This window comes from Dermacentor albipictus, chromosome 4, assembly GCF_038994185.2.
Source record: "Dermacentor albipictus isolate Rhodes 1998 colony chromosome 4, USDA_Dalb.pri_finalv2, whole genome shotgun sequence".
NCBI classification, from domain to species: domain Eukaryota; kingdom Metazoa; phylum Arthropoda; class Arachnida; order Ixodida; family Ixodidae; genus Dermacentor; species Dermacentor albipictus.
Window position 1 is genome coordinate 70672763 of NC_091824.1, and position 26427 is coordinate 70699189.

Genomic DNA, 26427 nt, shown 5'->3' on the forward strand with positions numbered 1-26427 from the left:
CCATCTTCTTAAGTCTCTCCCATACGATCCTGACGTTCGGCGGCTCGCAATTTCCGCTTGCCTATCACGGGGTGAGTGCCCATTTCCCTTGCACCATTCCTGCGTACTTTTTTTCTTGTAGGGTTCGAAATCGTCACGTGATGCTCGCGCCTACGTTATTTGTTTAAAGCCTTTTCCGCAAAGAGATGACGAGTTTGCAAAGGTAAACACAACGTGCCAGAATTGATTTCACATGTTTCGTCTCAAGCCATGTTTTGTACTTCGAATTTCTGTGCAAACGTGCAAAATATATTTTTTTAACCAGCACTGCTTATGCGTGTTCGACTGAAGATGTCGGGCCAACGCTTACAGATGTTGGTTCCATTAAAGTTCTTCTCTTTGATGCTTTCTACTACCTGAGGATAATAAAGAAGGATGAAGTTACGCGGGCGTACTACAATTGAATAAAACCCATCATAGTTTTATTTATAACGAAACGATATATTGTTTCATTTCACAAGATTAGACAGAGTGGCAATATTCTTACGGTAATATAATGCACCGCTGAGACAGTTGCATGAATTCTTTGTTTAAAACTGATTGAAACTACTTTATATACTTTGATTTGGTCGAGTGCAGAGCCCGAGGGCTAATAACGACTAACGACGTCCCATTAGCAATAAGGCACCGCAAACATCCTCACTCACTAGATTCCTCCACCGTCAGCCGAAAATTACCGCTCCTAACTTCTATTCAGATCAACTGGAGGGAACGTGCCCCATTTGTATACGGTCTTCCTCGCATACTTTCTTTTTTTGTTGGCGCACTTTGACAACGCATATTTCGATTCCTCGGGTTACACACATAATAAATGGGATGGTGTTTAAGGCACCTATGCCTCGCGAGGGAAACAGCAATTTTAACGAGAGCTTAGAAATACAACGTTGCTCGAAGAAAAAAAAAAGAGCAGCACAAAATTTTCTGCGGCTCCGATGACAGCGGAAAGAGCATGCAGGCGCACCGAACGTCCCCAAGTCATGCTCAAGGAGGCGTGCCAGGGCGAGAACCGAAGAATGTGGGCGCAAAAATGGCGGAGGAAATGGTCGAAGGAAGTGAATGGTAAGAGGAGGAGAAGGAGGAGACAGCCCAACACGCTGACAGCGCTAGTTAAGAGTCATGCCGGAATGAGAAGAACAAAACGGGACCTAAGATCAACGAAATAAAAAGGAACAAAGGCAGTTCCTTGCAGTGGCGCTGAATTCCTGTTTCCTAATTAAAACGCAGGCGACCACGGTCCTCATTGGATGCCCTATATTGAGAATTCCCGTATTTTGATCCTAAAGTAAAACGAACACTCTTGGCAGCTGCGAAGCGCCTTGGGGCCGGAGGAGAGACGAAGGACGCATGAGTGGCAGAGTGAAAAATAGGGAAGAGCATAAAAAAGAGCGAGCGGCTCCGCCCGTGAGGGAGTAAAAGAAAGCGAATAGAAGGCAGTCGTTCCAGAAGCTCAGGAAGGGAAAAATAAAGTGCCCTAAAAAACACACGCACAGCACACACACGTCCTCCCCCTCCACCTCTCCCCCCCCCCCTCCCACGAAGGGGGGGGGGTATCCGGAGAAAATGAAGGAAGGTTCTGGGCGCGGAACGCTCAAGCGGCTCGGAAATAAATGTGCCCCGTGGGAGCAATGCCTCGCTCCTTGTCGTATATTTTATGTGCCGCGGCCTCCATCCCACCGCTGCAGTGCCTAACGTTTCCAATTAAAGAGTGGCGCCCGCTCTCTCCTGGCCGATATGAACGAGCTACGAAGTGAGTGCATTGCAAGCGGCGTGTCCAGATAATCGTCACGGCCCAGTGGCGAGTACTGGTCTGGGCCGCGTTATGACGGCGATACCCGTGTCGCCTAGTTCCGTGCAACATCGCCCTCGTCGATTTTGCTTTTTTGGGATCGTGTAGCCGCGGAGTCGCGACTGGTGGGTAACTGCCGCGTCTAACCGAAGCGGGAAGGAAGACAAATGCCATTCGAACCTTAATGCACCTGGTGAATTCCGAGATTTACTTTGCAGCCATTTATTTTAATTGTGCCATTTAGACACACAACTAATGATCGCCTCTTTGAGGCTGTTTGGCAGGGCGTGGACCTTGAGACTTTGGGCCACACACAACACTTACAAATGATCGTAGAAAGTTGCAAATTCTTCGAGATATTCCATATGTATATTAAAGGGGCCCTGAACCACATTTCTCAGAAGCCTCAAGAACGCCTCAGAACTAGCATGGTGCTTTCCTGAAGTATATTATCGAAATTATTTTTCTAAGAGTCCTAGTATGAGCGCCGATACTTTGAATGCAATATTTAACCTTTTCATCCCCCCCTCCCAACATCTTTGTTTCTTAAAGAGTGTCCCTGCCAACGGCGTTACGGTGAAAGGGTAGTCCCGGCAACCCGCGCAGGCCGTGGTGTTGACGCTACGCAGCAGATGCAACAGCTACGCGAAGCTGTAGTGCTCGGCAGGTCTGCAGAGCGTACTCGCGCTGGTGGGCTCCAGTTTGGCCGTGTTACGTGGTGCGGACTCTGGCTTTGTCCTGTGCGGATAGCAGGCAAGTTTATATTGCGCATTTTGAAGCGCTAAGAATAGCTCAATACAAAGCACGCCTAGCCAGGAGCGACCGGCCATGAGCGCGTGCTGGCGCACGTCCCTTTCGGTTACCATTCATTACCGCCATTCCTCGCGAGGCGCGGCAGACGTAGCGTGCGTGTGGTCTGTACTTAAGTTTCTTGTTGTCCGAAGCTAGTTGCGTGTTCAAAACTAATCGAAAGTGGTGGTACCCTGCGGATACGACACCGATAAGCAGCGTGACCAAAGCTTCATTACTACGAAGGCGGGCGTGGCCGAGCGTGAGTAGGCGATATTCGACTTCACCCGAAAGGGCTTAATTCATCGAAATTTGAAGCGCACATATTCAGTTGCTTCACTCTGTTTATAAACTGTGTCAATTATTACACGCAGTAAGAGTAGGAAAAAGGTTGACAGTTACTTCCTTTAGCACACTCTAAAGTGGATGAAGGCGAAAGCCTGAGCGATTACGAGACATTCACTAAATAACTTGACATTCGCATTTGGATGCGTTCTTACTTCCTATTACTTCTCTTCTTCCACCAAAGGCAGTGGTTCGAGTGTCTTAATTAACTATACCTTAAGTAACTGCGCCTTAAATAATTTCGCCTTTAGTACCCACGAAGGTAATGGGTTCGACCGTCACCAAAGGTTGAGGATTCGACTCCCACCGAAGGTCATGGGTTCGAGTGCCCTAATTAACTGTGTGTTATTTACCTGTACCTTGATTAGCTTCACCTTAATTAACACCAAGGGTCGTGGATTCGATTCGCACCAATGTTCGTGGGTTGGAGTCCTACCAAAGGGCGAGGGCTTGACCCCAATTTCTGTACCGTTGATTCTTGGTGCCATCGACTTTTCCAGACGGTCAAATTTTCGACCCATGAGCCATCTAAGGCTTCCGCCTTAATAAACGTACGGATGATGGTGATGATGAAAATATTGTTCATAAGCACAGCGCGGAATGGGTCAACAAGGTGACGCACACACCGAATCGCAACAGGAGACAAGCCCACAGCATGTGACCCCTCCGTGCATCATGCCGCGCGGGGCCACCCACCCTCTGACAGAGCGTCCTGAAATACATGTCTGCTAAGCGTTCACAATTATTCACAAAGTCTACAGATCTCTCAAAATATTCAGGAGGAGTCGGAACATCTCCTTCTTGAATGCACAGAACCCACGAGCAAGCGCCATGTCGTTCACACCAGCTTGTGGTTGTGGGGAGCCTAGACGCTAGAGTGCGTCAAACAAGAAGTTGTGCTCTGTAACAAGTCTAGGACATGCCAAATCAGTGGGGTTCAACGTCACTTTAAATCTTATAAGTCACACATTACGGAGACGCGGTGAGTCTGATCTTGTATAAACATGTAGGAGTACGCACTGCCCCAGTGCTTAGGCGATGCAGCAGGGACACATCTGGCCTGCTCAGTCCCTTCGCCACACATTACTGATGAGGTGGGGACCATAAAGGAGTGAAAACAGCTGGCCACGGCTTGTTTTAGACTATGCTGGGGATCTATAGGTGCCTTTTTGTGGACCTGAGTTCTAAGGCGCTTCGAGCAAGTCTATCAGCCGTTTCATTTCCTGCTAAGCTTACATGCGACAGAAGCCATTTAACATTTGTGGTAAACCCGAGGCTGCGCAGTTTTTTTAAGGAGGCGTAATGAACTGCACGTGTACTTCTTCAACACATAGCCTTGCCGCAACAGCAGCAGAGTGGGCTTACTGTCCGACAGCACTACAAATTGCTGACCCCGGCAAAACTTTATTTTCTTAAGCCTGCATCAATGGCCGTACTCTCGCACACCGTTTACGAGATGACACAGTGAACGAGCCCAAGACGGCTTCAGGAACGGAATCACAAACTCTGTTGCGCTTGCTCCCCGCTTCATATCCAACCATCAGAGAAGATTTTTTATGTGTTGACCATACCCTCGTTCCAAGTATTGAAGTACCAACGACTGCGCTTCCGCTTCAAGTGCAGATCTCTTGTTGTGAAACTGGAGAATTGTCAGCTGGCATTCCAGCTTTTTGCATGACCATGTTAGCTCAGTTCCCTGCCTGCCTTTGGGAAACTCCAGGACAAGAGGACGAGTAGTATTGAGTGCCATGAAAGCATGTGACTCCGTGCCGTCACCCAAGGCGTATTAGAAGTGCTCGACCTGCGCTAGATTAACTTAGTCGACAAAACTGCCTAAGTGGTCGTTGAGAAGCGTGAAGACAAAGCAGCAGTAGCCCAGACCCTCACCGCTGCTTTTGAAGATACTTCTTGGTTGATGTTAGCTATCGGCTAATAACAGCCATCTATGGTGTTGGTGCATGTGACGACATATGAAAGTTGCGTGCAGCTTCAAAATGGGAGAGGGGAAGGCCTCTGTTTCAAAAGAGAGTGCCTGAGGAAAACGTAATTTCGTGCTCCATTTGCGAATGCGAAGCGCCATGCACGAATGCAAAATGGGCTGATATGTTCACCGGAGCCTATGCTATTTTTCCACCGAGATAGAGGGTTGGTTTAGGGCCCCGTTAAAGCAAAAAAAAGTAAAGTTCCGTGGAATCGTGGGACCACACTATGCTATTTTTTTTTCATGTAACAGCACAGATCTGAGGAAAATCTAATCTGCTGTTGTGGTACAGTGGCTGTGGCATTTTTCTTTTGCTCATGAGGTCACTAGTGAGATTCTCACTGGTGGCGACCGCGTTAAGGTGGACGAGGAGTGCGGAAAGGCTGCTGCGTCCTCCTTTGTATGAATGTTAAAAAACCCCAGGTTGGTCAAAATTACTCTTTGGCCTCCTCTATACGCCGGTATCTCTCGTATCCATAGGCTGACTTGGCACTGTAAACGCGAACATTAACAATATCTAAAATTTTTGTAGGAAGAAAAGTTGCCTCGAGAAACAGACTTTCGGTACACATGGTTATAGTATTGACGCTCTGGATGCTGCAAATGCTTATTGTTATTGCAGAGACGAATTGTTTTAGTTACCACTATACGCGACAATAACAGTAGCAACGTGATCCAGGTGTTCAGGAAGTGCACTGATGCTTTGTGGTCGCTGCTGGTGTGCTCCTGTCGTAACGTATGCATCATTTGCGTTTGTACAGTTTGTATTATTCATAACTGGAGCACGTTATAGACGCTTTAAGGGTGTTTTAATTTCATGTGCCGATTATGCAGATCGGAAGCCGGATGTTTCAGAAAGAACAGGAACCATAGTAGCACACGTCTGCATCAGAAATTTTAACGTTCTCTAAGCATGCCCTAGTTATGGCTAAGTTCGACTGTGCATCAAAATATACTTTGCAATTAGAGGAGGAGGATGTTTTTGAGAATCTGTCCAGGAATACATATGGGTGATGTTATGCGCATCAAAAGGTGACTTACAGCTCTGTTTATGCTATTTCAAGACGCAAGATTTGAATTTTTAGCACATTTCAGCAGTGTTGGTGTTGTGGGGAGGGCTGTGGGTTTGGAAATTAATGGCTTTCTTTTTGCTATGCCAGAAATTATCTCGCCCAAGGGAAGTTATATTTATTTTGAGGTGGGCAACCTTAAGGCATAGTAAATAAAAGCGTATATATAAAGATACAACTCCTGACTGTGCAGGAAATACAGTAACGCTCTGTAATGAGAGTTATTTTCAATCCACTTGCTGAAGTCGTCGTACCAGTCACTGCAGATCCCAAGATTTCAGAGGAACGGCTTCTGGATATGACATGTTCCTGAGGCAACTTCAAACCGGGTGGTACAAATCGGTCTTTTGTTCATTTTAAAGTAGTAGTAGGAGCAAGTTATGAAGGAAACCTCGAGGTTTCACTCATTCGAAAGTGTACAGGGGTTTCTGCGGCACTTTAGAAACACGTCGCACGTCGTTCTTGTTTACGTAGGCACACTGAGTGAACCATGCACACGTGACCATGTAGCGGGTAAGGCCGCGGAGACGATCGTGCAACGGACAGTTAGGAACGACGAGTAGAAATTTCTCTGTGCTGTGATAAAAATTTCTTTTGTACAGGACGCCATTTCTCATCACATACGATGACAATCCCCGGCAGAAAACTCGCGGAACATGGACGGGGTGTCCCTCAAGGTGCCTGATGAGTAGGAGCAACTCGGCGTCAGACTGCTGGTGTTTGGCCATCTCAGATGTAGTCACGGCTCCTAGAAACGGGAATTCGTCTCCATCGTTTACAGGAGCAGATTCGACCGGAGCACGTGATAATAGCTTCACAATATGTTAAAGTAAGTTCACTTTCGTATGTTGGAGCCCACTTACGAGGTAGTTAAGTGTGTGAACTTCCCACCTTGTCAAACAGGAGCGGATATCGCTCTCTGAAAATTAATCCTTACGTACGTGGTCTTCATGGTCTGGCCACCTTAAATAGTGCATAGAGTTTGCTGCTAAAGTTACTAGAGGGAACTTTAGCAGTGTGATCGCTCAGCTGCGATGGGAATGACGGGTAGTACATTGATTTGTATAATCTTTGTGCGTACGGCTTGATAAACTCTTGTGTATTTATTTATTACGCTTTACTTGCTTTTATCGGCATGAATTTTTCAAGTGAATAAGTTTTTTCCAAGCTCCAGAAGGCTAGAAATACGAAATATTGTCACGTAGTAGTGACGGCGAGAAAGAAAACACTGCAGTAAAACTGTGAATAGCTTCACTAACTTTTTATTGGGCGAACCTGTGCGCACAAAAGCAAGTTGCACTGAAAACACAATGGTAGAGGCGAACACAGTCGGCGATGGTCGAAATTTGCCAAGCGCGTCGGCTTTTATACACGAGCCATCGAAAGTTCCAGAGTAATTGTTGGCGCCCGCGTCTTTTCGGGAAAGTACTACTAAATTCGCGTCGCGTGTACACTCAGATTACACAAGGTTTAATGACAACAGACAGCGGATAGAACCATTAATAACATTCAAGAAATTTCCGATACATGCAGGTGCGTCCTGCGCTGGGCGATAACGTTTGTTAGCCAAAGAAAAGCGGTCACCGAAGAACGAGCACACGCGTCAATATTTCGTTGAATATGATAACCTTACAAAATCACAAAGTGGTTTGAAAGTTGAAGGACGAATTAAGTGTACGCGAATTATTGTTCTATTTGTCATTTCCATGCTGGTTGGACTACCACACTTACACCTCTTGTAGACCTCAGTGCCATATTTCCCTATCATGATGAGAAAAATGGGAACCGTGGGGTCATATTTTTGGTAGCCACAAGCGTATGAAGCCAGCAGATAATAATTCCGTCTAGTATTTTTTTATACAGATGCAGCAACTGCTTGAACGTACGTTCTAGCAAGAAGGCTCTCGCAGCGGTGCCTTAATCGACATTAGCAACCCAGCTGATGTGTTCCCTTGTGATGTCGCGATGTCTTAATTAGAGTAACTTGGCTGTGCGGTCGGCTTAGGGCCGTATTTATTACAAGCAGCAACATCAGGGACAATTTTGGTTTAATTTAGCTAACCCGATTTTTTTAGGATTAATCTGGCGAAACTATGGGCTGGCGATCAGTAGGACGTGCTACATGGTTTATAGGCGTAAGGAGGCAAGTGCTTTGAGGTCGGAGTTCCAGGCAGTGACCACGTAGACCTCCTAATGAGTACGCACATCGACTTTTAAAAGTCCGCCACTACGGCGCCGTCTTGTACAGTCACAAATCGGGCGTTGCAGTTTATTATCCATGCTAAAAAGGCTTGAGCTGCACAATATAGAATGTGCCAATTTTAAAGCCTGTTCTTATTGTGACCAGCCCTTTTAGTTTATAATTAAGGGTGTAAGGGTATGCTGCGCCCCAAACGAATGAGTGATCACTTCGGCTTTACTGCAAGAATATGCTTGGAGGCCTTTATATTTATTTCGCACCAATTCAGGTGCTGCAGAGCGACCACCTGAACATAACTCTATCCAGACCAACGTTGATACTCCTAACTTGCGACTGCTCCTAGTCTTCTTGGCACCATTTGTTTAGCTGGTGCAACGAAATGGTTTGGATGCGGGCACACAACGCTAAAAACGAAGGGAACAGCTTTTAAAGTTGAATGCAGGTGTACTTGCTCCTTCTTCTTTCTATTGGAGAGTCTCAAGGCGCAGAGCAAACCAGCCCGAGTTACTAAGGCAGGAGCACAAGAAAGACAGAGGACAGAAAAACGCGATACAAGTGGTAAACAAATCACACAAAGCGTTGCATGCTACCAAGACAGCTTGTGCTGTACGCTCGACTATAAGCGCGCTCCTGACGGATGTGTAAGTCTGACCTTCGGCTAGCTTGTGGCGCGCTATCGAACTCCCGCTTTTAAGGTGCAGCCCCAGGGCGTCGTGTATTCGAGCGCTTTATTTTCTTTTAGTTGTTCAATGACGTCGGGATGGGGGAGCCGAAATTAGGGGTGGGTATGCGGCAGCCGTCCCAGACGTTTGTATGAGATACCGTGCAGATATTGCCCATATAGTCAAGCACAAAAACGGCATATAATCGGTGTTACAGATGTCATGAACACAAATTTATGGAGTGGCACTCGTCATATAACCCTGCGGACCTATGTGTATGTAGACGCCACTCATATAAACGATTCCAGAAGCATACCGTCGAGCCAAGAAGCTCGTCTTGTTAAAAACATTTCACCTTAAAAAAATCACCTTAAAAAAATTCAGTGCCATTCTGCTCTGTGAAGGTGGATGACCAGCGAAGCTATGTATGTGGGCCCCTTAATGGCGAACTGTTCATTGCCATGCGTCAAACGCCGTGTGCACATAAATTGAAGGCGAGCCGCATCTAGTCACTCCACCATGATGTTGAGCCTCGAAAGATGACGAGACACCGAGGCGTATATATACCCATGTATTGCTGAAAAACGCTCCACGACACACCTATTCCTAACCAATTCCGGCATGTAGAACAGACGCGCGCCTCACGGCACTCTGAAGACACACACTGCTTCACTGTGGCCCAGGCGATCGTGCGTTGGTCGATGTCCCGCACTGCAGTAATGGTTGTGAGGTCACTCGAAAATCACAAGCAGACACACACAACACAGGACACAAAAAATTGGGTCCCCCCAAACTACCTCTGTAACCTGGTCGTTGCTCTGGTGAAATATTCTAAGTTTGCGGGATCGGGGCCACATCGTCGGTTCGCGTTTCTTTCCGCCTCGTGGTCCTGGCGGGCAGCACGCTTAACGGACCGCCACCACGGGAGAGCGGAAAGAAAAGAAAGGAGATACGCAAGCGCTTGGAACGCTGACAAAGAGAGGGTGGTGCGAACGTAGACATGGCCGACGCAGGTCAAAGTGTAGTATCTGTTCTTATCAGCTTATTATCTGATACGGGTTGTACTTGAACCTAAGATATTAAACTTATTTTTGGAAGTTGGCGGAGTGCTTAAAGCCTACTTCAGCTCCACCATGGGTCGGCCTGGTATTCTATCATCTTTGGGAACGGTCTATGTATAGGGAGAAATCTCGATTTACATGGCTCGATAGACGCGCACAATTTTCGCGAGAACCTTGTCATACACAGCGTCGCTGTAGAAATGTACTTTACGAGACGGTCGTCAAATACCAGCGTCCAAGAAAAAAATCAAGGGACGAACCTGGAAGAAACATACACAACGCTGACTTCCTACTGGTATTTATTTCACAGAGAGTGCGCATTTATAGTCGGCACAGCACAAACAAAGAAAGAGAAACCGTGTACACCTTGCGCTGTAACACCTCTTTTTTTCGTGAAGAAAGATAAGGGGTGCGCTCACATTGCTCACCAAGCGTGTCAATCAGATCTGCTTCAACGACTTCTCTAGTCATCGGTTCACCTGCTTTATTTGACGACACAACATTGCTAAAATTTCAGAGCACACTCACAACGAGCACAGTGATGGGGCAGATTAGTTTGCTTGTATTGTTCTACATTGTACTTGTGCTCTGATAACCTAGAGGACAGGCAGACAGTAGGGACGACACAAGACAATAGTGCCGCTGCAGCATGAATTTAATTGCTCGGCTATGCTCGGGTATCCATTCGGAGAACAGATACAAGAAATTGAATAGTAATACAGCACCATGGCACCGGCAGTGATAAGTTCTCACGCTATCTGTGGGACAAAGTTTGGCGTACCAGTCTCAGTAATATTTTGTATGTCGGTAATGACCGTTGGAAAGAAAAGGAAAACGAAATAATCAATGTCATCGCATTGCAGAATATCAATGGCGTGTTAATCTCTGCTGCGGGGATCTGGTTTTACTTAGTCTACTCATGTGATTTTTTATATTTGATACACTGAGCCTCCTTCTCTTTGTCTCCCGTTGCTCGTGTTTTGTGCTAACCTGCCTTCCGCCGCACCAGAGAACGCGATATACAATGTTGAAAAAGTGCTTTATAATCCTGTTCATGTATATAAGAGTAATACGGATGTGGATGCGTAGTAACATGACCGAGTCCGTGAAATAAGATAAGCTATGTGGATTGTGGCGTGCTGCGGGTTGCCTTGTAAACGAGTCACATGAAGAACAAAAAAACGAAGGAACGTCAGCGGTAGCCAAGGAAAACACGAGCTTTCCGATTAGTTCGACTCTTTATGTTCATGGCCAACTGGTTTCAATTCGATCTCTTCACCGACCTTGCTAGAAGTAAAATGAGCCGATAATAAATCAACGATACGCGAGAGGACAAAGCCATTTTGGACAGCGAAGCCTCTCCGTTGTCCAATTTACTGCTTGTTGTGAGGTTTCTTTCGAATGGTTAGACCGGAAATGACATGGGTCTACTTTCGGCGGTGCGCTTCCGGGGACATGGGTCTTTCGTTGGCGTTATTATGTTGTTTCGTGGTTGTCTACTGCTAATCGGACACTCGCCGTCAGCGTTTATTGTGTTGAACAGAGAATTGCTAGCGCAGAATACACTGCGATCTTTGACCAATTTTAGACCTAGTGACGCTTGTTATGTGCGAAAAGTCTGAAGAAAAGGTCACTTCGGAAACTAAAAAGAAAAAAGAAAAGCAGTCGAGTTTCAGTGCGCCGTAATGATGAACTTCACAAGAAGAATGAGTATGACGCGATACAAATAAAATAGTATTCAAGACAATAATGACGGTTCCAATAGCAGTACTTGAGCTGTTCAATGGCAAGACATGTAACTGTTCGCTTGAACGGCGATGTCCGGGTGGATTTTAGGCAACACCAAAGTTCTCGACTTAGGAGGCGTCTACTGAGGTCGACGGAACGTGTCGATAGACATTGTGGCATATTATATGAGATATTAACGTACTTTATATACACCTATAATAACCTCGCGTCACATCGCCGACTGAAAGCTGTGGAAACACACACAATCGCCAAAAAGAAAACGAAGAAATACGCGTCAAATTCTTCTAGAACAAGCAGAATGCGTTTATCGTATATCGTTGGTTGAGCATCGCCGTGAGAAAACCTACAGGTGTTACAAAGCCTTCGAACACAATCACTCAGAGAATACGTGATGGCTGTTTTGCAGTGAGTGCCCATGGAATTTGGTTGGGTACTGCACGGATATGCACAGGAAAAGGAAATTATTAACACGAAACCAGAGCAGGATCTGTGTTCATGCATTTTAAATACAGGCACGGCTTACATATCTACTACATGAGGATGCGGATAACACAGTATTCCCTCCGAAAAGAAAGAATCAGACGGACAATCTGCTAAAGCATAAAAGATGTCTTCGCGAACTAGTCCTGATATGAATGTACGTCGGGTTGAAAACCGTTGGTAGTTAAGCAGTTTGTGCTTATTTTAATTTCACAAGATGCTTTTCTTTCCCAACCACAAATATTTTTGTTGAGCTTGAGCACGAACATGTTTGCCTTCAGTGAAAAAAAAAGAACACTGAAGAATAACGTAATTAACGCTGCATAGCTCCTCTTCACTGATGCAAAAGGACGAAGAAAATCCATGCAAAAAATGACAATCGCACATAAAAAAAGGGACGGAGCAATGTGAATGCAAAGCTTTGTACATTTAGATTCTGACTCAAAAACGCCGCATACATGTAGTAGTAAACAAACTTTTTTTGGATATATTTCTGCGGCTCGATTGCGCAGAAATCTTACGGAAAAGGTAACCAGGTTTTGCGTTTTACATTTTTTTTCGCATGTTATGCGATTCTCCACTGACAAAGGCGTTAACATCTACGACCAGATGTTCTTCACATTGGTGACGTCACGCCAGACCGACGGAGAAATTTCACGGTGATGTGGCCTCCTGTTTTTTGTTATGGCGTCATTTCTACTTTACGACAGCTTTCTTCAAGAAAAGACGCACATCTGGTTGGAAGTGAACAGCAAGGGCAATCCGATAACAGAATTTTTCTCAATGCTTCTCTTTAGTATTCGCTTGGCTCTGCACGACTTGTTGCATCCTGTACAATACAACGAGTTCAGTCCCAGAAACTTCGAATTTACTTAGGTCTTGCTCGAAATGCTTCAACCGCAGCAGCTATTGCAATCGCTAAAGACCGACATTGCAGTTCACGTGTCTGCTAATGGTACATATAAGGCCCTTTGCCGGGACTCCTCGCCATCATGCAACATTTCTACCTGCGGACGGACCACACCGCATTTTGCCGCATGATATCTGCGCATCGTGAGTCATTACCATATTGCTTCACATTTTCTGCAAGATGTTCGACTCCTATTTGGTGATTAATTCAGCTAAATATCTACCTGACAACACCTGGTGTACAAAAAGAAAGCAGACCTGTCATCGTCGGCTCCTAAACGGCTTAACTTACTCTTCTTACATGAGAAGTGCCGGGACTGCACAAACATATACACCAACGGCACCGTCGTAACGAACAGCTTTATCAAACCTCCGTCACCCAAGCAGAACTCGCCACTATCAAAATGAAAGCTTAAATCTTGACAACCTCGTCAGCTGTGGAACTTTGAGCGCTTCATGTTGTACTTCGCTTTATTAATGACAAACCGACACATAAATGGCCGACTTTCTGCGACTCGAAGGCGGCATTGCAATGTTTACTGTAAGGCCTTGCGGTTTAGTCTGCCCTTTCTCCCTTCTTCCAGCGCAGGGTAGCCAACCAGACTCTTGACTTGTTAACATCCCTATCCCTGCCCTCCTTATATATATATATATATATATATATATATATATATATATATATATATATATAGTTGAATAAACGAAGGAGCGAGCACACTTACGAAAATTCCATATTTATTGTTGTAACGTTTCGGCCGTCGCACGGCCTTCGTCAGAATATATATATATATATATATATATATATATATATATATATATATATATATATATATATATATATATATATATATATTTTCGCGGTGCAGTCTGCTAGTCTGCTTAGGCAGCTGGTGTTTGAAATACGCTCATCCCTACTTCTCGCTATATCCTGCTTCCGCTTTCTTTCTCTTTTTATTCCCCTTCACCCTTCTCACCGTGCCGGATAGTCAACCGGAACTGCCTCTGGTTAACCTCTCTGCCTTTCTATGCATCCTTTTCTCTCTATCTCTCTCTACAGAAGAGATAACCACTTGTCTGAGAAGGAACACAAAGTTACATTTCAGTGGCTACCATGTCACTGTGGTGTTACCGGCAGTGAACGTGGCTCTCAATCTGCCCATTGAGCTCATTCAGCGAACCGCCACACCATAACAACCCACTTTCTAGGACACCTGCTGCAAAAAAGCTCCACATACTTCCACGTCAAAGCACAACATCTGAATGGAATGAACGAAACTTCGGGCGTGTCTGATTATATTTTGTGGATCCTACTTTAAGCCTTCGATTTCCATCAAGACTTCACCAAAGAGACGCAACCCTCTTATGTAGGCTATGGCTAATGGTCGCGTTTACCAATTGCTACGCGTTCCGCACAGAGATGGCCGACATTGTAGCCTGAACCTCTATGGCTACGAGGAAGCATTAAGCCACGTTCAATGCCAGTGACCGAAGTAGAGTGTTGGACGACCGGTTGGACGAATCGGTTGGACGACCGGCTTCTGTTGGAAGAAAGAGTTCTACAGTGTCGGCGGGAACTATCAACGCATCAGAAGACCATGCTAGCGCGACTTCACTTCGTTCAAACCATCGACCTGAGTGAATACCTCTAACTTAACAAATTAATTGTTCGATATCCAAAATTATTTATTTTTGCTAGGTGATTTCAATTTTCCAAACAAAGTGTGGCAAAATGGTGTTTTCTCCCTTAAGCAGTCATCTTCCGAGTGCGCCCATCTTTTATACATATGCGCCGATTTCAATCTAACCCAGCTGATTCATGAACCTACACGCACTACCAGCACTTCCCCTAATACTTTAAATCTCTCTTTTTTTTACAATAGTTACCGATTTGGTCTGTCTTCCAATATACCTTAAACGAATCAGTGTTAGCTTCTGCACTTGACACTTAAGAACAAAGTTCGCTCCAAGAAAGTCGTTAAAACTATATGTGATTACAATGCCGCCGATACGCCATCCATTATAACTGAAGTAGGATCATTCATTACTGACTACACACTAAACTTTTCTCAACGTACCATTGAAGAGAACTGGTTATTGTGCAGGAACAAACTGCTCACACTAATAGATCGCTATGTGCCTAAAAGAAAGATTGGTTCGAATCCTGCCTCACCATGGTTTACTGAAAATCAGCGCCGCCTACGCAAAAAAAAAAGACGCGTATTTTTTGACGCGCCAAAGCAACTAAACATTCCGAACACTGGCAGCATTTCATCGCATTCACGCTGAATACGCTATCGCTATTACAAATGCAAAATAATTTTTCGATAACACCCTCCCATCACTTCTGCAATCTAATCCACCTAAATTCTGGAATAGTGTTGGTGGCAAAGAAAGCAGAGTAATCCAGCTAGCCCGGTGTACTGACAATGTCGCGATCCCTCCGAACCAGCGCTATTTCGTTTTAAATTATGTATTTGCTTCCGTATTCCACAAATGTGCTCCGGCTGCTCTACCGTCTGTAACTCATTGCTCTTATTTAGCAATGAATTCGGTTACTATAGATTGGGTCAGAACACAAAAATTAATTGGAAGCCTGCAAATATCTTCTTCATCAGGTGGAGATTCAATCAAGTGTGAAGCGCTGAAACTTACTGAACCATATTCTTCCATTATGCTTTCGATGTCCTTTTCGCAGTCTGTAGGTTCCTCCAAGTGGTTGGAGGCTTGGCATGGTTGCTCTGGTCCCTAATACAGGTAACACTAATTCTCCCGATAACTATATCATCCTATATCATGCACAAGTATACCATGTAAAATATTGGAGCATATTATACCTTCTCATCTGATGGATTTTCTTGAGTGTAATTTCTTTTTTCAGACCGAACAACACGGTTTCACCAAAACATTGTCATGCGAAACAGAAATGATATGTTTTACTAATGACCTATTTACCCGCACTCACATGGGTTTTTATGTAGACTGTGTGTTCTTGGACTCTGTGAAAGCTTTCAACACTGTTTCACATGATTTCTTCATTCTTAAACTTAGTATGCTTAACATTGGCCCTAATGTACTGGACTGGATTAAAAGCTTTCTATCTAATCGAACCCAGTACGCTTCTGCTGAAGTCTGTTCATCCTCTCACACCTCCGTAGCATCCGATGTACCCCAGGAATCAGTATGTCCTCTTCCTGATTTACAATACCGACCTCAATAAATACATTTACCATTCAACTATCAGGATTTTTGCAGATGACCGCGTCACTTATCGCAAAATAACTAATCACGCTGATTCTGATAAGCTTTAAGACGAGCTTACAAGCATATCACACTGGTGCGATGATTGGGCCATGCGACTAAAGGTTAATAAATGTAAAACCATGTGTGTATCACGTCACACCAACAACACTGACAGCCTTCATGCTTACTTCACCACACTTCCTTTGAATACGTCAACTCGTACAAATACCTAGGTGTTCATATTTCGCGCAACTTATCGTGACATGCGCATATCGAACACGTCACTAACAACACTAACCGGGTTCTTGAATACTGCTGCTCCTCTGCCGATAAAGCTAACCCTCAACAAAACAGTAGTGCGTCAAAAGCTAGAATATGCATCCACAGCATGAGATCCCTGTCAAGTCACACAGATAAACACAATAGAATCCATTCAAAATTGTGCAACACTTTGTATCTTATCTAATTATTTCCTTTACACCAGCATCACTTCCATGAAAAACGCACTTACCTTACAGCGCCTTTCATTGCGCCGTAAATGTTTCAGTCTGTGTCTTTTCCACAAAATGTGTCCCTATAATTCACTATTAAAGGATCATCTTATTCCTCGCCCTTCATAAATTTCATCCCGCTGTGATCACATGTTTAAAGATGGTGTTCCATTTCTTTTTAAAATGAACATGTCATCATCATTTTATTTCCAAAGCAACTGCTGACTGGAACGACCTTTCTCCCTTCATCGCTACCATTTCTGACGTTGGAAATTTCAAGACTACTGTATATTCGGCCATTTTTAAAGCTCATTAATGCATAATTAATAATGTTGTTTTTGTGCTTACCACTCCTTTCTGTAATGCCTTCGGACCAGGAAAGTATCCGAAAAAAAATATAAGAAATGGCCTTCCTTTGCTTGCTCTCTCTCGCTCCTCTTTAACACCACTATATTCCCCACCTCAGTGCAGGGTAGCAAGCCGGAAACTCGCGTTTCGTTGACTTCCCTGTTTTTCCTTTCTAACTAGTACTCTCTGTCCAGTGGATGGTGGCTTGCGGCATCACTGTTAGTACTAATGCATTCTCCTTTCTCCTGTTACCTTCCTTCCAACTTTGTTCGTGGGGCTTACTTCACAAACATTAATTCATGTATTTCGCCGTGCGTTTGATCATCATTAAGGAAGCGGGCTGCATAGCTCTAACAAAATAAAAACATAGAGAAGACGATCATAAATGCACTATGGATCATTTAGTGCTTGGTGTCGGCTTTCGCTGCTGCCTGATTAAAGCTATAATGCGCGACTTACATTTCTTCATAAAGAAGAAACTACTTCACAGCCTTGAATCGTGTGCTTGTTTTTTAATTTGACCATTGCCTAAACCCTTTCTTCTCCTGCTAGAAAGGAACAAGAACAGTACCTCTTTAAATGCACTGTTCAAAGTCGATATAAGGCGCATGAGTATTTTAAACCTCCAAGAGTGGCTGTTCTTAGAAAACATCAGGCAGCTCACACACCATTGTTACAGGTCAGTTATTTGGGCCTTCATTTTACGAATGATACTTGTAAAGCACTGCGATGGGCACTATCCTCACAAGTCACTGCGCATCGCAAGCATTACAATACCTCTCTGGATTCTTCAGATGAAAGCGTCCTCTATCTGCGTTACGCTCTGGTGACTTGAGCAAACCAAGCTTTTCGCCCGCCACGGACTGCAATGTGTGCGAATGCAAAGCAAGGCCCAGTAGAAACGGATTCCAAACAAAGGTGGCAGCAGGCAGAGGTGACGTCAGCTATTGCGTCACGGTTCGTCGAGTACCCCGCGTGCAGTGGAGCGCGCGCTGGGACGAGGGTGGTGGCGTTGCCGTTTGGAATTGCTTTAAGAATCTGCCGACTCCAGCACCACGCGGGGCTTAAACGCCACGCCCCAGGGCTCTTGGCAAACTCACGCTTGCACAGCTCGCGCTCCCTGGCACCGCTCCACAAATCACAGATGCTCTTTCATCTTTGTTTCAAAGCTCAGTTTTGCCATTGTTTACTTGTTTGCTGAAACGTGACACAGCCCTTGATGTAGCGGTGGAATCAAGTCGGAGCCCGATGGGAGGAACGCTTTAAGTTTCCCGTGATTGAGTATGGGAGTGCACGCTTGTCAGCCTAAGGAGCACCAGATGACGCTGTGCTATTAAAGAACCCCAGGAATGTGAGCGATAATTTTAATTTAGGAAACGAATAGAGGTAGCACCTTGAACATTCATTTGAGTGAGTCTTACTGTATTGGACTGTCTCTGCGTGGCACTTCTTTTGTGTTGTACCTGTGCACCATTTCAGTGTTATGCTTTTCTATTATAAAATTCCGCGTAAGTCCAAATGGGGTTCATATTTAATAAGAGCTATGCGCGATCATTCTCATGTGGCGCATTGATTGAACCAAATAACTATACCAAGCTTCCGTAGCTGATGTTCGGACACAAGCACTGCCGTGCTTGTATCCTGCGTTATAATGTACAGGTACGCAGTGCTTGCTTTGATTGTCATTCTTTTGTCTCCTTTTTGTCTTTCCCGATTTGTGTTCTCGACTGTGGTATAGCCGGTAATACAGTGTCCTACATTCCAATTTGTAGGGCCAGACAATGAAATCTTCCTTACCTCAGTAAGGAAGCCTTCATTGCGGTGAGGCTACCTTATGTCACTCTGAAAGCTTCCTTACTGAGGGGCCCTCGGTGAAGGCTTCCTTGGTGCTTCCTCAGCATAAGGTAGCTCCATAGCTACCTTCATGCGTCCTTACGCCGCTCCTGGGCCTGAAAGAGCGCTTCACCTCACTGCTTAACCACGTGGCATTCGCTTGCGCATGCGCACTGTCGCCTACCTGCGGAGAAGCGTGAGCACGGTACGTCTTGCCAGGCATGTTCGTTTCAGTCACGCGTGCGGCATGAAAGCATTGCTAGGCGTTGCTAGGCGTTGCAAGACGCCGGCGTGCCAGCGTTGCTGGAGCACATCAAGTTTTGCACTGTAATGCGCAACTTTTTTTTAACTTTAGTAAACAAAACTAGAAGAAAGTGTCCACGCTTCTCTATATTAGCTATTAAATTTAAAGATTGTGCGACGATACAACATTTTTAATAGGATAAGGGTGTTCGCGGAAAGATTTGAAGAGATAATGTCGGACCCAAGCACGCGGCAACCGCTCCTTAGTTGAGGACGGGTGAAGGGAGTTTTCAGAGTAGGCTTGCTTCCTCCGTCGGTCCTTCGCTGTAAGGAGGCCTCACGTAAGGTTAGGAAGCGCTGGAAGGAAAGGAACGTTTTATTGTTTGGGCCAAGCTACCTTCATGCGTCCTTACGCCACTCCTGGCCCAGAACGAGCGCTTCGCCTCACTGCTTAACCACGTTACGTTTGCTTGCGCATGCGCGCTGTCGCCCACTTTCGGAGAAGCGCGAGCATGGTACGTTTTGCCGGGCACGTTCGTTTCAGTCGCGCGTGCGGCATGGAAGCCTTGGTAGGCGTTGCTAGGCGTTGCACGACGCCGGCGTGCCAGCGTTGCTGGAGCACATCAAGTTTCGCACTGTAATGCGCTACTTCTTTAGGTTTCGTAAACAAAACTAGAAAAAAGCGTCCACGCTTCACTATATTAGCTCATCAACTTAAAGATTGTGCGACGATACAACCTTTTTTATTGAATAGTGGTGTTCTGGTGTTCGCCTAAAGCTTTTAAGAAATAATCTCGAACCCAGGCATGGCGGCAACCGCTCCTTACGTGAGGACGGGTGAAGGGAGCTTTCAGAGTATGCTTGCTTCCTCCATCGGTCCTTCGCTGTAAGGAGGCCTCACGTAAGTTTAGGAAGCGCTCGAAGGAAAGGAGCGTTTTATTGTTTGGGCCTTATTTACCCAATGAAGAAGTGACGCCGTTTCATTATTTTTCTAATAAGTTATTGGTATGAACAACATCCACAAAAGAATAAGAGAGGGGAACAATGGATAATGCATTCACCTTACGCTACAACTGAACCTACATGAAGTGCCTACTTTGTTCTGCGTAGGTGTTGAGAAATCAGAAAGCTCACAGGGTTTTATGCACATAGGAAAGTTACCTCTTCATTCATCCGGCCCATTGCTTGAAAGCTTAATCAAATGTTTTACTTAGTATATAGTCTGCAGCGAACGGAAGGAAGAAAGCATCGATGATTTGCAATAAATGTTTCAGGAAACTAAGGTGCATAAACCGGCATAAATATTGACTCGATTCTGTAAAATTTATAACTATACTTGCGTAAGGAATAAAATTCCGCGCCACTATGTGGGTATCGTCAGTTTGGCTTCCCTTGGTGTTCTTGGTCTATCGACAATCTCCTCAGCAGTTAAAGCCATATGTTTGCCAAGGTCGGTTGGGTAAGTTTGTGATGTTACCGGACCTTGGAAAAGTGGGCAGTACTCCGTATTTAAATGAATTTCAGTGCTTTGGCGGCGCGTCTTCCCTGCAAAATCTTCGACCCGTCGTCTGAGGGGCGTATCAAGCTTCTCGGACAACGAGAAGCGAAAGAGAAAAGCATAGGAATGTTTTTTGAGGAAAACAGTGTTCAGCAATCGACAACTTCGTGCTTTCTTGCATTGATGTCATGTTGAGACGGAGACTCCACAGTTACTTTCTATACTTTCTCCGCACCTTTGAAACTGTGGGGTATCATTGATCCTTCTGTCTGCAGAATTCGCTGCGCCTCCCTTTATCTCGGCTGCGAAGCGGAAAAGTGTTTACATTCGCGGTCCATGGCACTCGAAGCGAGTCGAGGAAGCGTGAAGCTGGAAATACCGAAGGAAACCACCATGCAGAAGGAGGCGTACGCCTTATAGTAACAAAAATAAAGAAAAACACAACAGCGCAGTATAAAACGAATGCAAACTTATGCAAACTTTGGAGCTGCGCTCCGTCTGGTATTCCTTCGTACACACGCAACTAGAATGTCGATTTGGAGTCCTAAGGCAGTCAGATGCTTTCTAAACTTTCCGGAAGTCGACTTTGGCAGTTCACTCTTACGGATATTTTTTCACGCACCTTTGTCACCTTAGGTAGTCAGGAAGATACGCAACAGAAAAGATCTTATTGCCATAGCAAATACCTGAGAAGTAAGAGGCACGCCTTGAGCCCCAACTGGAATGCTTTCTGCAGTGGCTGGGAGGCGCGATCTCGGCTTGCAATGTTAAATCTTCCTGACTTGCTAGATGCTAAACACTGTCCGTAGAAATGCTATGGAGGACAACAAAATACACGTGGATGTCTTCTGCATTCCAAACAAAGACCAAAGCGCTACGCGGCAATCCAAATGTGCTGACCAAGGAAAAGCAACGCATGCAACTTTTTTTTTTGAGGAGCATGGTAAATGTACAATATTGGTACATGTGACCTTTCGGACGAAGCAGGAGAGCGTAAAAAGGCTTCGTATGATCAATATTGAGCGCGGTGCTTTTAAGCCCGACAGGTTTAAAGTAAGCCTGCCCATACACAACGATATATCTGGCCATAGGCGCACTTCACAATAGAAATTTCATTCGCAGCTGAGCCGTTCCTTCCTCAAAAGTATTCAGGGCCGCATATTGTGATCATCGTCCCCTGCCTATTAAAAGCTTATCTGCCACTGCTTCGGTAATCTGCAGATGTCGCGAAAGAACTGTGCAGATCCAACACACATGTTGGAGTCTTTGTAACACAGTAAATTAAATGCTTTACAACTAACGGCGATGCATAATTTTTGTTTACTTTCATCCTATACAACGAGTAAGCTCGTAGAATGTTTACGTTTATCTACCACAAGGGTCACAACTTTATCGGGATGCATACACTGCTTCGCTCACAAGCTAAGTTGCATTTCAAACTAATTTATATGGATATACAATGTGAGACGTATACGTGGTGATGTCACAGAGACAAATGCAATATACGATGCTTGTTGAGGGGATAATGGTGAAGACACGTGTATGGGAAGAAAATTGTCACGTAAATCAAGCAAGATTTACGGATTATGTACCTCCTGTGTCACAGTAGGACATACCTATTCTGAAGTATCGGCGAAGAATGCGAATACACGCAGTTGCATAGCAAGAGGCAAAATAAAGTAAGCTCAGTAAACCTAAGCAACTCCCTCTTCCAGCACCCCATAGAAATCTAAAGACAGAGGATGCCGCTGCCTGGCGTAGGCTCCACGCAGGCACTTACACGAACCTACACATATGACATCGCATACACCCCACAGCCTACAGGCAGGGAAAAATGTCCGTGGTGCGGCACCGCACCAACCCTATACCACATTACGCGGGAGTGCACGCTACACAACATAGAACACCCCGACACGAAAACCACGAGGGAGCAATGGGAGGCACTGCTGTCCAGCTCGGCCTTCGACGACCAGCTCAAGCTGATACAGAGAGCTGAGAAGATGGCAAGAGCCCGTAGAGCCCTGGACTAGGGGCCCCAACCATTAGCGATTCTTCTCATTATTCTTTCAATAAAATCTATCTATCTATCTATCTATCTATCTATCTATCTATCTATCTATCTATCTATCTATCTATCTATCTATCTATCTATCTATCTATCTATCTATCTATCTATCTATCTATCTATCTATCTATCTATCTATCTATCTATCTATCTATCTATCTATCTATCTATCTATCTATCTATCTATCTGTCTGTCTGTCTGTCTGTCTGTCTGTCTGTCTGTCTGTCTGTCTGTCTGTCTGTCTGTCTGTCTGTCTGTCTGTCTGTCTGTCTGTCTGTCTGTCTGTCTGTCTGTCTGTCTGTCTGTCTGTCTGTCTGTCTGTCTGTCTGTCTGTCTGTCTGTCTGTCTGTCTATCTATCTATCTATCTATCTATCTATCTATCTATCTATCTATCTATCTATCTATCTATCTATCTATCTATCTATCTATCTATCTATCTATCTATCTATCTATCTATCTATCTATCTATCTATCTATCTATCTATCTATCTATCTATCTATCTATCTATCTATCTATCTATCTATCTATCTATCTATCTATCTATCTATCTATCTATCTATCTATCTATCTATCTAAACCTAAGCATCCGATAAATATAATTAACCACTCTATTACCTTCATCCTGCAGTGGACATAAAACAGGTTGCGGCTGCTGCTGTTGCTGCTGCTGATGATGATGTTGATGTGTGCTTTAGAGATGCCTGTGAGCCGACATTATATAGACAGGCCTTATGCAGGAAGTTAGCATAATTATTAATATAAATATTATCTGCATACTTGGTCAGCATAAAAAGGTTGTATACGCCACTTCGCTGATAGTTTCATGTAGCCGTTGTCTCCTCCGCCTCCTCTTCCTCCTCCTCATCTTCATCATGTTTTTATACCGTCTAGCAGCAAGAAGGTAAATAACTCGAATTACCCATGTCTTGAGCTGGATCACCCCAACTTGCGCCTGAAATTTTCCTAATTTCGTCCACTCCACACCCCCCCCCCCCTTCCGCCCCTCTCCGCCTAAAGCTCTGCTGTCTTCGTCTGCACTTTCCTTCCCTTGGCACCCATTCTGTAACTCTAATGGTCCACCGTTTTCTGCCCTATTCATTAAAGGGACTGCCCAGCCCGCCAATCCGCCTATCCCCGTTTGCTCTCTGATAACACATGGTTCTCTTCCTATCTCTCAGCGTTAATTCGAACATTTTTCGCTCCATCGTTCCTTGCGCGTACCTTAACTTGTTCTTGAGCTTTGTTTGTTAACATCGAAGTTTATGTCGCATATCTCAGCTCCTGTATAATTCAATGATTCTACACCTTTCTTTTCAACTAGAGTGGTAAGCTCCCAGTCAATAATTCGCAATGCGTGCGGTAGGCACTCCAACCCATTTTTATCCTTCTGTAAATTTGCATGCCAAGATTAGGGTTTCCTGTGGGCAATTGACCTCGATAAACGTACTCACCCCGGCACGGACTGTAGAGGCTCGCTGGCCATCAGGAATTAGTGTTCTTTTGCCAGGCTTTTGAACATGTCTTCTGCACACGAATCGTGAACCCTAGTCTTCCACTTACTCACTTAAGGTCCTGAATCATGTCTTGCAAATCATCCCCAGTGTTGCTGAACAGAACGATGCCATCTGCGAACCGAAGGTTGTTGAGATATAGACCGTTACTCCTGACTCCTAAGCCTTCCCAGTCTAATAGCTGGAATACTTCTTCCAAGCATGCAGTGCATAGCATTGGAGAGATTGTGTATCCTTGCCTGACCTTTCTCTGGACAGGTAATTTTCTGCAGTTCTTGTGGAGGACCAAGCTAGCTGCGGAATCTTTCTAGACATTTCACAAGATATTCACGTATGCCTCCTGTACTTCTCCATTATTGAATGCCGCCATGACTGATGATGGCGCTACTGAATAAAGTGCATTTTCAAAATCTAGGAAAGCGATATACAGAGGTTGACTCTGCTCTGCAGACTTCTCGATTACCTGATTGACCACATCGACGTAATCCGATGTAGAATATCCCTTCCTAAAGCAGCTTGGGCCACGGCGGCTTGGCGGCTATGGTGTTGCGCTGGTAAGCCCGAGGTCGCGGGATCAAATCCCTGCCGGGCCGGCCGTATTTAGACGGGGGCAAAATGCAAACACGCCCGCGTCCCGTGCATTGGGGACGCAATAAAGATCACCTTGTGGTCATAATTATTCAGGAGTCCTCCACTACGGCGTGCCTCATAATCAAATCGCGGTTATGGCACGTAAAACCCCAAGAATTCGAAGCAGGCTGATTTCGTGATTGATTGAGGTCGTGTTTTCCTGATTCTATTAGAAATTATTTTGGTGAAAATTTTATGCAATACTGAAACAGAGTTATCGGGCCTATAAATTTTCAGTACTTTAACATCTCGTTTATTGTAGAATAGTATCATGTTCACATTTTTTCAGCTGTCCGGCACGCTTGTAGTCGTGAGTTATTACGTATGAAGGACAGCAAGTTTTTCAAGCATAGCTCCACTACCTTTGATTAAATCGACTGTTATTCCACCTTCTCTTGCCGCTTTTCCTCGGAACATATCCTGCAAGGCCCTTCGAACTTCATCGCTAATTATAGAAGCAGCCTTGGCATCCTGTTCATCACTACTTCCAATGAAGGTTGCGTGGTTGCTCTGGGTATTGCGCGGGTGGGGGTCATTCTGCGCATGCTCCGAAGAGTGCTGCCGGCGGCGCCCGCGTCGAAGTGTAGGCTGGATGGCATTTCGGCTAACCCAGCGGCAGCGGCGCAGCGTGATTGGCCACAAGCGACGCTTGCGCGCGCGCCGAAAACGTCGGTCTACAAATGAACCTTTACGTAGGCTGCGCCAGTGCATCGAACTATAGACGTCTTTGTTCTCGCTGAAGTGACGTAACGTGTGCGAGCGATCGCGCGCGCCCACGCTGCGTCAGACTATATGCGTGCCTTTAGATTATAAGGTCGGTGTTATACTTGTGCTCGACGTCATCACTTCCATCGTACACGAGCCGACAAATATATTCGCCGAGATAGCAACTGACGCAACAGCACCCGGCATCTAGAGAGCTTCGGGAAACCCTGAAACGTCGACAAAGAAAGCGTTGCCTTAAATGATCTTGCGGTGATTACTGAGGACCTAACTGTTCTGGTGTTATGCGCACCATCGTCTGTATTTTCTTCGTTTCGCTATAAGCTGGTCTTATGGTATCTTCGACTGGTCGCCTGTACGCCCCGAAGCAGAGTCGGGTAGATCGGGCGTTTCCCGAGCTCAAAGGTAGGGGACAAGCGCGCAAGCCGAACGTGCGACTCGCTCTCGGAGGAGGAAATTGCCGATGCGAAACCACGTGACTACTGCCAACGTCCGATGATTCGCCTATCCAAAGCTCCCGGCGCTGCCGGAAAAACCGACGGACGCGCCGGCGGGACGAGCGTTCGTCGAGACGCCAGCATGCAGTGGCCTAGGTTGCCAAGGTTACGGTGGGCCGTCGCCAACAGCAGCGACGCGGTGCTGCGATGACGTTTCAATCTCGATGACTGCTCCGACGCCAGGGCTCGGAGCGCCTCAGAGCGCTCCAAGATGGAGGAGAGCAATCGCGAAGAACCAGCCGAACGCAGGGCGCGCACCCTCTTTCAACCAGCC

General features: G+C 45.4%; 1 protein-coding gene and 1 pseudogene across 1 annotated transcript in view; one reads left to right on the plus strand and one right to left on the minus strand.

Moving 5' to 3' along the window:
* Positions 1-26427, minus strand: part of LOC139059537 (putative uncharacterized protein ENSP00000383309) — a 115770-nt gene that overhangs the window by 87362 nt on the left and 1981 nt on the right. The window lies entirely within an intron of this gene.
* Positions 9873-10052, plus strand: LOC135902091 (U2 spliceosomal RNA; annotated as a pseudogene).